This window comes from Aotus nancymaae, unplaced genomic scaffold, assembly GCF_030222135.1.
Source record: "Aotus nancymaae isolate 86718 unplaced genomic scaffold, 86718_ANA_hifiasm-v0.15.2.pri h1tg000008l, whole genome shotgun sequence".
Lineage (NCBI taxonomy): Eukaryota > Metazoa > Chordata > Mammalia > Primates > Aotidae > Aotus > Aotus nancymaae.
In genome coordinates this window covers 10,416,267-10,424,713 of record NW_026988419.1, presented here as the reverse complement: position 1 = coordinate 10,424,713, position 8,447 = coordinate 10,416,267, and positions in this window count along the sequence as shown.

Below are 8,447 nucleotides of genomic sequence, written 5' to 3'. Positions count from 1 at the left end.
TGAGTCCTATAAATCATCTGGTCACTATTTTTACAAATGAATAAATTGGGACTGGAGCAATGTAATTATCTGACATACACAGTTAATTTTGGTCAATATATGGAGACAAGTCTCCTGACCTCTCACCTGCTGTTCTTAGAGGCAGAAGAAAATGCTGAGCATATAAGGGTACTGGGGTCCAATGGAAGTCAGAAAGAGATCCCAGGAGGAGAAAATGACAGAAAATAGAAAATACAGTGATGACAAAGAGAATCAATTCATGTCTCAATTGCTTGCAACTAAGTATAGTGTCCAGAGGAATAATAGAGTTACAGGAGCATCACCTCTGCTTTCCCTACCCCTAGCCCTAACCCCACTCAGAAACAATACATCTCTCAGCCTTGCTACTCAAAGTGTAGAGCTCAGACAGCCACATCAACCTCACCCAGGAACTTGTTACAAATGCATAGTCAGCCCACTTCCCATAACCTATTGGACAAGGATCTGCTTTTTTTTTTTTTCTTTTTTTTTTTTGAGATGGAGTCAAGCTCTGTCTCCTAGTATTTGTTAAAAATACTAGATTTCTGGGATCTCCATGATTTCTGATTGCCCAGAGATCGTGCGGCAGCATTTCTCCATGTTGGCCAGGCTGATCTTGAACTCCTGACCTCAGGTGATCCGCCTACCTCGGCTTCCCAAAGTGCTTGGATTATAGGCATGAACCACTGAACCTGGCCCAGGATCTGCATTTTAACAAGATCTCCAGGTGACTCGTGTGCATACACTTGGCCTAGGGCACAAGTCCACAGGAAGTAAATCAGGCTTCTAGCCACAAGCCCCTCTCCTGCCATCATCTTTCCAAAGTAACTGCAGAAATCAGAGCCAGCATCGGGGCCAACACAGCACCCTGTGATTTCCAAACCCCAATTCCCAGGATGTTTTAGATAGTCCCAAAATCCTCAAAGAAGATAAAGAGGATATCATGATGTATGAGGTGGGGAGAGGGGGCCACCAAAACATGCCTGGACAGTTAAGTAGAAGCTACCAGGACTTCACATAATGCCTACAGCCTAGTTCTGCTTTATGTGTTTTTTACTTAGCTTTGATTTCATTTGATGCATTTGTTTTGTAGTTTTGTTTGTCCGTTTCAGGTATCTGGGTCTACTGTGCAGGGCAGGGAAATCCGAGCTATTCCACAGACAATTCCCTAAATGTCTCACTCCTCGTGCATCTCTAATAGCTTAAACATAGCTTGATTTTATAGTTTTTCCCTCAAATAAGCATTTTTATAAGGCAGTTGCCCTAACTAGACTGTCGACAACTCAAAGGCAAAATTCTTTATATATCTTTACTAACCGTTAGTGCCCTATGTTTAATAAGCAACAAATAATGACTGACTTAAAAAGCAAAATGAAAGTGAAAGAATGAATGAATACATGAATGAATGAAGGGGTTGAAGTGGTATGAAGTAGAATGAATTCAGTAGAAAGCTAAGCATCTGTTCTCCTGACTTCAGCTCCAATAGGCTGCTCTTATTTCTCTTGCAGTCTGACCAGATCACATGACTCATGGCTTTGAGTTGTTTCATCCATTACAGAGAAGTCAGCCAGACTGTCTGAGTGTTTGTGTCCTGCAATGCAGAAAAAATACATGAGCTACAATATGTAATGTGCAACCAATAAACTGCATTCCTTTGAAATCCTCAGGTGAAAGTCACCATCCAACATGCGTTCTCTGCAAGAACCCAATTTTCCTTATCTCTATTCTTGATTTGTAATAATAAATTATAATAAATCAAGCAAATGCAGGAAAGAAACAGCTTATCAAAGGAAAGAAAAAAGGAGCAACTGTTTTTCTTTCTCACAACACTGCCCACCATCAAAGAAGGAAAAAATTACAAAATATATACAATCTTAACTATTTCCCTGAAGTACTTTGCACAAACTCACAGCCAAAATACCCTCTGTAGACATTTGCTGGCACTACATTATGAATCTAACAGTAATAATAATACTCATGACAGCACTACAAAATTCAACTACTACTTATCTGTAAAATATAATATCTTTTTTGCCTATAACTAAAGCAGTTCTTCTCCAGAGCTTTCATCACTGGATTAGTAAGAAAACAAATTAAACCACAGAACAATATAATAAAGTCTCTTTAGGAAATAGTTTTCCATTTGTTAAAAATACTACGTCTCTTAATCTCCCATCTCCTCTGCTTTCCTCCTTAAAATAGGGTAGGAGGAAGGCTTTTGTGTCCTAGGAACCCCAGGAAAGAGTGGGTGTCCCCTGATGAAATGTCACCATCTCACTCTGGTCTCCGAGTGTTTCAGACTTGGAAGTGCATCTCTCAGATCCCCCTTAAAGAAACAACTCCCTGCCCAGCTGCAAGGGGTTGTCTGAGAGCCTCCACCTGTTAGTTCCTTCAGTGTCTGCCTCCAGTTTCAAGCTGGGCTCACAATCTTCTTGGGCGGCCCTATTCAATGTCTGAGCAAGGAAGTGATCACCTAGTCATGTTCTTCTTGTGGGGTATATGCCATGCCTGAGCAAGTGGGATGGGGCCTGGCTATTTCTGTGCACAGCAGGACCATTCTTCCAGATGAAGACTGCATCTGGAGTGTCCTGTAGAACTGCCAGTCACTTTCATGTCTGTGTCTCGTATCTCATCTCAGAGCTTCCCCCTTCCATCCTGCCTCCTCCCTTTTTCTTTCAGGGGTGTTACTTTCCAAAATACATTTCATATTTCCACCTCCATCTTAGAGTCTGCTTCCCGGAGCATCCTACTAGCACCCTGGGCCAATGTCCCTTGTTCAACCGAGGGACACTCGTCCTGCTGGTTTTTTGAGCTGAAGTCTGTGTCTGACCTGACCCGTGGTCCATTCCCTCTCAGTTTTTGTCACTGCTTGTTAGTGACTCCTGGCAAATTCAGCTTCACCTCAGTTTCCCAGGGAACCCTTTCCTCTAAGTCTAGCTATGTGCCACATAACCACACCTACAACAGTGGTCCCATAAGATGATAATGGAGTTGAAAAAGTCCCATCACCTAGTGATGTCATACCTCATACCACAACACATTATTCACGCGTTTGTGTTTATGCTGGTGCAAACCAACCTGCGATGCGGACAGTCATGTAAAAGTATGGTACATACAATTATATACAGTACATGGTACTTGATAATAAGAAACAACTATGTGATCAGTTTATGTATTTATTATAGTATATTTATATTACTATTTTAGAGTGTATTCTTACTTAGTAAAAAAAATTATAAAACAGCCTCAGGCCGGTCCTTCAGGAGGTAGTCCAGAAAAAGGCATTGTTATCATAGGCGACAGCTCCATGCATGTCATTGCCCCTGAAGACCTTCCAGTGGTACCAGATGTGCAGGAGGAAGACAGTGATATTGATGATCCTGACCCTGCTTGGGCCTAGGCCAGTGTGTGTGTGTGTGTGTGTGTGTGTGTGTGTGTGTCTTAGTTTTGTTTTGTTTTGTTTTTTAAGATGGAGTCTCACTCTGTTGCCCAGGCTGGAGTGCAGTGGTGCGATCTCGGCTCACTGCAACCTCTGCCTTTTCAGTTCAAGCAATTCCTCTGCCTCCTGAGTAGCTGGGATTACAGGTGCTCCCCACCACACCCAACTAATTTTTGTGTTTTTAGTAGAGAGAGTGTTTCACCATGCTGGTCAGGCTGGTCACAAACTCCTGACCTCAGGTGATCTGCTTGCTTCAGCCTCCCAAAGTGCTAGGAATATAGGCGTGAGCCACCACGCCCACCTGGCCTGTGTCTTAGTTTTTAACAAGAAAAGTTTTTAAAGTAAAAAAAAAAACTTAAAAAATTTAAAAATAGAAAAAAAATCTTATAGAGTAAGGATATAAAGAAATAAATTTTTGCGTATAACTGTAGAATGTGTTTGTGTTTTAAGCTAAGTGATATTACAAGAGTTAAAATATTTTTTGAAAAACCAAAAAGTTTATAAAGTATAAAGGGTGCAGTGAGATAAGGTTTATTTATTTAAGACAGAGTCTCTCTCTGTCACCCATTCTCGCTCTGACTGTTGCAGTAGTGTGATCTCTGCTCACTGCAACCTCTGCTTCCCAGGTTCAAGCGATTCTCATGCCCAAGCCTTCCAAGTAGCTGGAACTACAGTTGTGTGATATCACATCCAGTTAATTTTTTGTATTTTTAGTAGAGATGGGTTTTCACCATGTTGGCCAGGCTGGTCTTGAACTCCTGACCTCAGATGATCCACCTGCCTTTTATCGCAAAGTGCTGGGATCACAGGCATGAGCCATCAAGCCCAGCCAAGTTAATTTATTATTGAGGAAAGAAAACTCTTTTGATAAGTGTAGTATAGCCTAAGTGTACAGGTTCATAAAGTCTATAGTTGTGTACCGTCCTAGGCCTTCCCATTCACTCACCCCTCACTCACTGACTCACCCAGAGCAGCTTCCAGTCCTGCAAGCTTCATTCATAGCAAACGCCCTGTACAAGTATACCATGTTTACTCTTTTATACCATATTTCACCATATCTTTTTCATGTTAAGTTGTGTTTAGGTACACAAATACTTACCATTGTGCTACAATTGCCTACAGCAATCAGTATAGAAACATGCTGTACAGGTGTGTAGCCCAAAAGCAATAGGCTACACCATATTGTCTACATGTGTAATAGACTATATATATACAGGTTTGTGAAAGTACACCCTGCAGTGTTCACACAATAATAAAACAGGCCAGGCAAGGTGGCTCACACCTGTAATCCCAGCACCTTGGGAAGTTGAGGCGGGTGGGTCACCTGAGGTCAGAAGTTCCAGACCAGCCTGGCCAACATGGTGAAACTCCATCTATACTAAATATAAAAAAGTTAGCCGGACATGGTGGCACACCTGCAATCCCAGCTACTTGGGAGTCTGAGGCAGGAGAATCGCTTGAACCTGGTAGCGGGGGGCGGAGATTGCAGTGAGCTGAGATTGCACCACAGCACTCCAGATCGGGCAGCAAGTGCAAAAACTCAATTAAAAAAAAAGAAAAGAAAAGAAAGATAAAATCATCTAACGCTGCATTTCTTAGCACATGTCCTCTTCAGTAAGACACATGACTACATCTGCCATGCGCTTCATCAGCCTCAGGCCTGGCCATCCAACAAGGCAACAGATACATTCAGGCAGAAAATATTCAAAGTCTCAAGAAATTCTCCCTGATAGCATTCATATTGATTAGCCCAGCTTGGGCCATATGCCCATCCTTGAACCTTCCTTATGGTTGAGAGGATGGGCTACCATGATTGATCAATCTAGAGGCTCCCTGCGGCATTGGGGTTGTAGGTCGGAAGATGCTAAGTTTACCAGTCCCATTGTGTGTACACCAGAGAGGCAGGTTCCCAAAGCAAAATGTGGTGATGTGAGCAGAAGTAAGGTGGAATGAGATGCTGAGCATGCCGAAACAAAACAAATGAAAAGTTACATAGTTCCTCAGTACATGTTGCATGTTCTCAAATAGCTCAATGTTTCATCCTAGAGTTACATATACACAGACATTTGCAATAGAATATGGTAAGTGCAGTTGGAGTAGTTACTGTAAAGAAGGAATATTTCATTGTTTGTTTGTTTGTTTTTGTATTAACTAGGCTGTAAAAGGCAGGGTGTGTGGGACAGGAAGCAATGTGGGAAAATAGTTCACAAGTTGTATCTTAAAAGTGAACAGAAAAGCTTGGCAGAAAAATAAGAGTGGAGGATCATGCAGGTGGAAGGAATGAAATATGCCAAGTTACTGAAGCTCAAAACATCCTGGTAGAACCTCCTTCCTCCCCGAATTCCCTAATTGGAGCATCTCCTTGGAGATACACCAAGTTTCAGAATGGACTAGACCCTACACATGTCTAGCCCTAATGCATCCCAGCCCCAAGATGCTCTAATTCATAGCAAATAAGAATAAACTGTGCACTTATGAAATCAGGCTGATCTATTGGCTCAACTATGTTTCTTTAATTTTATGGCTACAGCTGCAAGCACAGAAAAGGTCAGGATTTCAGTTGAGTAAACGAGAGATAATAACTCTATATGTGAGAAAATGGAGGGTATATTAGATGTTATTAGAAATTATTAAACTTATTAAGACTTTACATAGACTAAATAATTGTGTGTATGCATATATATTTACATATGTGTACAAGATTAATATATCTGGAGCACTTCCTATGACTGTTATATCAAAATGCCTTTTTATTGTACCTATATTATGCACATGTGCATAATATATGTTCACAATATCTTCACATATTATGTATCATATATTAGGTATATGTGATATTTACATGCATATTACCTTATATTAGTAAGGCATTTGTCACATAATGAATAGATGCAAAAGTGAACATCTCATACTGAATTCTGTGTTCCAAGCGTTCTACTTATAGCACAGTTTCAGTGTATCTGAACATACACATTTTAAAAAATTAAACCATTAGCTTCTCTCTAACTGGAAATGAATAGAAACATAGAATATGTAATTAGAAACTCTTCTCATTCATTTTTTGTTGCATGTAGCTTTTCTGTAATAATGAGTCTTATCAGGATCAAATCTTAAACTCAATAAATAAAAAGCACAGATCACAGCTTACTGCACTCAGCACCCTGGAAAAACTGCTAAATTATTAAAGAGGCTCAGGTTGTCATTGCCACCTTTTTATTTTTATTTTCTTAAAGATTCAGGGAGCCTGCAGGTTAAAGCACAAAATTGCTTTCACCACTGCCATGAATTTTGAAGGGCCTCCTGCACCGCACTGATGTTGCTTTGCAGAACGAATGGTTCAGTACCATAACCCTGAGTCTTCCGCTACCATAGCAACCTGTTGGTTCAGAATGAATTGAATTATGAGATTATCACTAAAGGGGAAGGGAGGGGCTTCTGTTTTATTTACTTTTTTGTCAGTTCACTGTGCAATGCCGATGAATAGAAAGAACAGAAAGGAATGATTTTGTTGTTTCTTTCAAAATGTATGTTGTATTTTAAAACTATCATGATTGTTAAATATCCATGTTAAGTTTACAGTGGTTAGTTTATCACTGCATCACCTAAAGGCAGTAGGGAACAAATTTAAAAAAAAAGCTCTTCATTATCTCATTGAAAATGTACTTCTTTTAAAAAATGATGGAATTTGGGCAGTAGGTAGGTAGGAAAATCATATCAAATTGAAACTCGATCTCATCTGTTTCCCCCATCCATATGGGATAATTTTAGCATAAATTGGGATTTTTAAACTTAAAATAAACCTGAAGTGTTGGTTCATACCACCCACGGGCTTTTAAACATTCCAGTTCTCATGAAATGGCCCTAGTTAAATTGCACCCCATGACAGATGGAATCAGAATTTGTTGCTTCATTACAAACACTTTCTCAAAATAGCTGCAGCATGAGAAATAGTCCTGTTTGTAAATGGAACAAAACCATTTTCACAATGTGGTCTCTTTATGTGGAAATCATTATAGGCATCCCTTATAGCTCTCTCCCCGTATAATCCCTAATATTAAGATTTACACATTGCAAATGATTAGTAGTAGTTGTTGGCTTATTGACTGAACAAATTTACCTTATATTTAGCAACTACTTTGTTCCAGGGACTGTAAATCCACTCCACACACATTCTCAATAAATCCTTACAACAGCCCTGAAAGGTTAGTATAATTCCAACCTTAGACCCAGCTAGATCCCATGCTTGTCAGGTAAGTAGGAAAGCCAGGATTTTATTCTGTACTTTTGTATTATCCCCAAAATAATTTCGTTAAAAGCTCCAATGCGTAAGATCCTCTAGAGAACTTTCTGGAATGGAAATCTGAATGTTATTTGAGCTGTGATGCAGGAGTTGACATGCCAGTCAAAATGAGAATGGCTAAATGGTTAAGTGGTGGGCCAAACTCACCCAGTAAGACATGTGGAAAGACTTCATTTTTCAAAACCAAAAGCTCTTAAGTTTTTCTGGGTCTCAAAATTAGAAAATCGCAGTTAAAAGGGGATGCCAGTGTAGGGCTCTAGGATAGGCTTTTAACTTAATTAAACCACATATTGAATTACACACTCTTTAAAGCATGGCATCATTCTGGTATTTCAGATAGTCTGAAAATCCCAAGGTCAAAAGGCCACACAGATGACCATGTGTAGTGCAAAGAGGAACATATACTCAGTAATATCTGCTTGTTTATTCAACGCATGAGTTTTGAGCAGCTTGAATGAAAGAGGCACAGTGTTGGACATTGTACAGGATGCTGAAAGGATATTCAGAATTAGTCCCTGACTTCAAAGAGCTTCTAACTTAATAGGTGAGACAGACAGGTCAGCCTGCCTAGCCACAGCTGTGTGGCAAGACCAAGAAAAATAAATATTACAATGAAAATTAAAAACAAAAACACCGGGAAAGCCAAGGAATACACTCAGTGGAGGTAGCAGTGTGTGCGCTAAACCTCAA